The sequence below is a fragment of the Cebus imitator genome, unplaced genomic scaffold (assembly GCF_001604975.1).
Source record: "Cebus imitator isolate Cc_AM_T3 unplaced genomic scaffold, Cebus_imitator-1.0 Scaffold352, whole genome shotgun sequence".
Classification (NCBI taxonomy): Eukaryota; Metazoa; Chordata; class Mammalia; order Primates; family Cebidae; genus Cebus; species Cebus imitator.
Genome location: NW_016107667.1, coordinates 2,281,682 through 2,287,835, shown reverse-complemented (window position 1 = coordinate 2,287,835; position 6,154 = coordinate 2,281,682). Strand labels below are relative to the sequence as shown.

At 51.3% G+C, this 6,154-nt stretch overlaps 1 long non-coding RNA gene across 1 annotated transcript; it reads left to right on the top strand.

Annotated features, from left to right (window-relative positions):
- The first annotated feature begins 4,412 nt into the window (after positions 1 to 4,412).
- On the top strand, positions 4,413 to 5,080 carry LOC119467923. Its single transcript, XR_005196553.1, has 2 exons — positions 4,413 to 4,551; positions 4,723 to 5,080. It is a non-coding gene; the product is annotated as an uncharacterized LOC119467923 (long non-coding RNA).
- The last annotated feature ends 1,074 nt before the right edge of the window (positions 5,081 to 6,154 follow it).

Sequence of the window (6,154 nt, the reverse complement as noted above, 5' to 3'; positions counted from 1 at the left end):
GTATAGAAATGCTGCTGATTTTGGTACGTTGATTCTGTATCCTGCAATAACTGTATTTATTTATTGATCAACTCTAGGGGTTTTCTGGTGGAAGCTTTATATGTTTCTAAATCCAAGATCATATCTTCATCAGATAAGGATAAGTTGATGTCCTCTTTTCCGATGTGGATGCCTTTCATTTTTTCCTCTTGCCTGATTGTGTGATGTTGAATAGCAGTGGTGAGAATGGGCCTCCTTGTGTTGTTCCTGTTTACAGAGGAAATGCTTTCAACGTTTCCTCATCATGTAACAGGGTAGCTATGGCTTTGTCATGAACAGCTTTCATTATTTTCAGGTATGTTGGTTGTTTTTTTCTTTTTTAGATGAAGTCTTGCTCTTTTCACCCAGGCTGCAGTGCAGTGGCAGGATCTCAGCTCACTGCAACTTCTGTCTAGCAGGTTCAAACAATTCTCCTGCCTCGGAGTCTTGAGTAGCTGGGATTACAGGTATCTGCCACCATGCTCGGCTAATTTTTGTACTTTTAGTAGTGATGGAATTTCACCATGTTGGCCAGGCTGCTCATGAATTCCTGACATCAGGTGATCCACTCACCTCAGCCTCCCAAAGTTTTGGGATTACAGGCGTGAGCCACGTGCCTGGCTGTTTTCAGGTATGTTTCTTTTATGCCTAGCGTGTTTGTTCCCTTTTCAGGACATGGCCTCACTCTGTCTTTCATGTCGGAGTGCAATGGCAAAATCAGAGACGCAGCTTTGAACTCCTGAGCTCCAGCCACCTCAGCCTACCAAGTAGCTGGGACTCCGGGTGCATGTCACCAGAGCTGGGTAATTTTTATTTTAATTTTTTTGTAGAGATCTGTGTTCCTCGTGTTGGTCTTGAACTGCTGATGTCAAGTGATCCCCCCAGTGCAGCCTCCCAAAAGCACTGAGTTTACAGCATGAGGCAGCGCCTGGCCCAGTGTCACATGTTAACATCAGCTCCTCACTGCCGGGCTCCAATTTTGGCAGTGACTGAAAACCCTAAGGGAGAGTTTCTGGTCAGGCCCTGCCCAGTCTGTGAACTTGGGGAAATGGAAAGATGGCATGTGGACAATTCTTTTGGAGAGCTGGCCAGACAAGTGCTGAGATGCCGTTTCCTGGAATACAGGACCATGAGATGTCCAGTCCAGCTGCCTGGTCCAGGGCCCCTGGCACCATCTAGTTTGGGAGCTCACCCAGAAGCGACCTCGGTTGCCCAAAGCAGCTGATCTTCCTACAAATCTGGTCCCATTTGAGAGATGTAACTGGGCCCTGTCCTCCAGGAAACCATTTCTGTGGGTGCCTGTCTTTGTCTTTGCCCTGGCTGGCCTCTCTGTACCATGAGAACTTGGATCTGTAAGGCTCTGCCTGTCAGCTTAGCATCACAGAGCAGCTCTTTTCCATTCCAGTGAGGATGCCCAGGCTCCTACACCCCTGCCCCAGATCTGACCATTCTCCCCTTCACTAACAGGTGACCTCCAACCCGATCCTGTTCCGTCTTCTGGCAGCTGCTCTGAGAAAGGGCATTTTGGCCTCAAGGGCTGAGCATGTCACTCCCTGTTTTCTGTTGATCTTTCCAGGGCTGTTTGGGACAGCCCTTGCATTTGTTTATCTACTGCTTCTTTGGAAGGCCATCAGGGCTTTCTTTCAGGGGTGGGTCTAAAAGTTCTGGTGAGATTTGTGTATGAAGTCTGCCTTCACTACCTGCATAGGACTAGCACGCTTCCGCTGCACGACTCTGCAATCTTACTACATTTTTTTTTATTTTTAATTTTATGTATTAATTTATTTTGAGACAGAGTCTGGCTCTGTCACCGAGGCTGAAGTGCAGTGGTGTGATCTTGGCTTACTGCAACCTCCGCCTCCTGGGTTCAAGTAATTCTCCTGTCTCAGCTTCCGGAGCAGCTGAGACTACAGGCGCATGCCACAACACCCAGCTGGTATTTATATTTTTGGTAGAGATGGGGTTTCCCCATATTGGCCAGGCTGATCTCGAACTCCTGACCTCAGGTGAACTACCTACAGGAGCCTCCCAAAGTGACAGAATTACAGGCTTACATTTATTTATTTATTATTTATTTGAGCTGCAGTCTTGAGCAGTCATTCTGGCTAGAGTGCAGTGGCCCAAACTTGGCTCACTGCACCTCTGCCTCCCGGGTTCAAGGGATTCTCCTGCCTCAGTGTCAACAGTACCTGGGTATAAAGGCAAGTGCCACCTTGTCTCACTAATTTTTGTATTTTTAGTAAAGACTGAATTTCACCATTTTGGTCAGGGTGGTCTCAAACTCCTGACTTCATTATCTGCCTGCCTCGGCCTCCCAAAGTGCTGGGATTACAGGCATGAGCCACCATGCTCCAGCACATTTATTTACTTATTTATTTAGAGACAGGGTCTCACTTTGTTTCCCAGGCTGAAGTGCAGCGGCTCCATCTCAGCTCACTGCAGTCTCTGCCTCTGGGGTCCAAGCGATTCTCGTGCCTTAGTTTCCAGAGTAACTAGGACTACAGGTGTGCCCCACCAGGCAGGGATAATTGTTTCTATTTTTTGTAGAGACGGGGTTTCACCAGGTTGGCCACGCTGGCCTCCAACTCCTGACCTCAGGTGATCTGTTTGCCTCATTGTATCAAAGAATTGGGATTATCGGGGTGAGCCACAGTGCCTGGCCTCTCACTACATTTAAATCATGAGGTAGTTCACACCTGTAATCCCACCACTTTGGGATGCCAAGGCAGGCAGATCACCTGAGGTCAGGAGTCCAACACCACCCTGGCCAACATGGGAAAAGCCCGCCTCTACTAAGAATACAAAAATTAGCCAGGCATGGTGGTGTCGGCCTGTAGTCCCAGTTGCTTCAAAGCCTGAGACAGGAGAATCACTTTAACCCGGGAGGCAGAGGTTGCACTGAGCCAAGATTGTGCCACTGCACTCCAGCCTGGGTGACAGAGCAAGACTCTGTCTCAGAATAATAATGATAAGAATAAAATACACGATGCCGGGACATCTCGGCCAGAGCGCCTGCACGAGCACAGTCATGTCGAGGCAGGGCTGCCAGTCAAGGTCCGGCTCCATCTCATCCAGCAGAAATGAAGTGAGCTTGCGGGTAGACAGGGGGACAAGATCCCAGGATCTCAGCCTCTGCTCATGCATCAGCTCTGCGACCGAAAGTCAGCTGGGGGTGCTCTGTGTGCCTTGGTCTCCTCAGCTATCAAACAAAGGGATTAAATGAGGAAGTCTTTTCCAGGTGGAATGATCTCAGATTTGGGGCAGAAGTGAATGGTCCTGCTCCCTGGGCCATGACAGTGGCCTGGCCTTGGCTGGACACAGCCACAAGGAATGGCTGGACTCAGCAGCCACACCAAACCCCAGACCAAGCAGAAACCTCCCAAGACTGAGGGGCTTGTGCCAGAGCGTAGGCTGCAGGTAAGAACCTGGGCCTGGGCTGTGTGTGGCAGGAGTCCTCCCTGTCCCAGGGCCCAGCACAGCAGTGGAGCACCAGCCACGTCATCCAGGCAGGATCTGTCCGGGACCCACCTGCAGGGGCAGAACAGCCTCTCCTAAGAGGCGATCGTCTCTCTCCAGGAAAGCAACAGTGCTCCCCGCCCCAACCAGACTGCCCGACTCAGTGGAGTTACTGCTGCTGCTCCAATGTCCTAACGCTGTCCAGCTGGCTCCTGCCTGTGCTCACCCCACACCCTCCCCCCTTGCCAGGCCTGCCTTCTCTGTGGGCTGTGCGTGGCCATCTTTGCCTGATTGAGCCCTGAGGTCTCCTGGGCACCCAGCCCATCCCTGCACCGGCTGCTTTCAGCCCCACTGGCTCAGGGCTTCTACCTAGTGGCTCTGATGATAAAATCAACATGCACGCAAGTCATCTCAGAGAACTTTAATGAAAGTGTCGGCAGTTCTTTCTCTCACAGTGGTGTTTAGGTGGATGAGCTCCATTGTAGTTGCTAAGACACCATCCACTTACCGAGAGAGAAAGTCAGGCTGCTTCAAACCCAGAGACCGATGTAAAAGAGCATCACTTGTGGTCAGAAAGTCTAGCAGCCATGCCTTGTGGGAGGTCACACTGGTGTCCGGGCCTTTGCCTGCTTTGCAGGGGAAAAGCCGATTCCCCCTCCCGGAGAACCCTTCGTTTGCCAGCCCTGCACCAGCTTTGCCACTGCACAGGCTTTTGAGGCAGGAGGCAGGTAAGAGACGCAGCCTCAGATCAAAGCAGCCATCACCCCTGGGGCCTAGCAGGAAAGGAGCCCTTTAGAACATGGAAAGTGTGCTCATCCCATCGTTAGACAGCACACATCGTACATAAATATAAGTTGCATGGGACGGAAGTGGGGCAGGGAATGGAAATCCACACACACATCGGCAGATTGCTTTCCAGTTTCAAGGTGACAGATGCACATCATGAGACCAGAGGAGACCGAGAGAAGGGCTGGATTTGGCTTTTCTAAGCAACATGTGTTCCCTTGCAGGGCTGGAGGGTTGTGGAGACAGACAGAGATGGAAGTCAGGACAGGGGAGCCCAGCGGGCCCAGAAAGGTACAGAGGGCAGAAGCTCCTGTTCTGTCCTCCCACCCACGAGGGCGACACTTCTTGCAAACAGTGGCTGTGCTCTCCCAGCAAGAAAGAAGCACCACTAAATCAACACTACACACAGACACAGATAGAAAACTTTCACGTGGCTTTGTTTTCTGCTCCCCGCCTCACCAGGTCCACAAGCAGAGAGGAGTGTGAGGCGCATGGCTCCAGTGTCAGACTCCCCAACATGCTGCGTGCTCAGCAGGATCTGCCCATGACACCCAGGGAACCCTCGCCCTCCCCACCTTGGGAGAGGTCACTGGACAGAGCTGCACGGGGTGCTGGTGTCATCCAGGACCCCACACACTTTCCTGAGTGTGATCCTGCTTCCCTCCTCTGGGCAGCTGCATCCTCTTCTCCTGCAGGGTTTTCTGGAATCTCGGCTCTGGGTTTGTCTCCCTTCTCCCCTTTCTTTGCCCAACCCCCTTTTTCTGAAAAAGTGAGGCAATTGTTTATGGGTTAGTTTGTTGAAAATAAGTGGCGGCCTCCACGCTTCTGTTTTCTTTCAGCCTTGTGGTCATGCAGGGTTACAAAGGATGCCAGGGCTCCCACACAGGTGCTGGCAGAGGGGGCGGAGGGTGGTCCTGTGCCTCTGCCTGCTCGGGGAGGGAGGCTGTCCCCCCGCCCCTCGTCCCTAGGCCTGGCTCCTTCCTGACCCTCTGAATATCCTGTAGTCCAGAGACTTCAGAACCCACTCCTGAGAAGAGCAGAGCCGGGCACTTACAGGAAGACAAAATGCTGTCACTCCAGGATCTTATTAGGTGTCTGAATCCGTTAGGAAAAAAATTAGGAACTATGTATAAAACTTAAAATATTCAAGAATTAAAAGGCTATTTGAATCAAAGTTTTCAAACATGTCATCAGGAAGCTTCTACCACTAAGTGGGGACTTTTACAAAAGTTGAGCAAGTTCCCTGAGTGGAGAGAAAAATGAAGCCACCTGTGCTGGGGACACTTGGGTCAGGGAGAGTGTTGGTATTAGGGAAGCCTGAGAAGTCCTGGCCTGTGGAAGCCAAACAGGAGAGCGTTCGCTGTAGGGAGGTCAGGATCAGGGATGAGGTTGCTCTCCCTGGAGGAGGAACCCTAAAGTGCACAGCCTGGGACTCCCTCCCCTGGTGTCCAGTCCCCCAACATTTCATAGGCATCCTGGAGCTGCCTTCCAATAAGGACAAATATGGCAACAAAAGACCCATTTCTGCACAAAAATCCTTCTGGAAAAAAGAAAAAAGAAAGCCGTGAATGGAGTGAAAATGTTTCCCAGGGCTGACTTAGCCTCTCAATCCTTGTTCTAAATGCAGTGTGGTTTCTGAGTCAGGGAATGGAAGAGGCCCCTCCCACACAGGGACAGGGCCATGATCCCAGAGGATGAAGCAGCAGAGTTTATTCAAGATACAACAGTGAGGGGATCCCGTCATGTTCCCGTCTCCTCGGAGAGGGCACATCTCGAGAAGTGATCCAGGAGGAATCTTTTAAACTCTGATAAGTTCCTAAAAACCACTCCCTTCATCCTGTCCCTCAGGGCCTGGCCCAGATTCTGAGAAGCACTGGCTTGGGGTGCCCTCGGG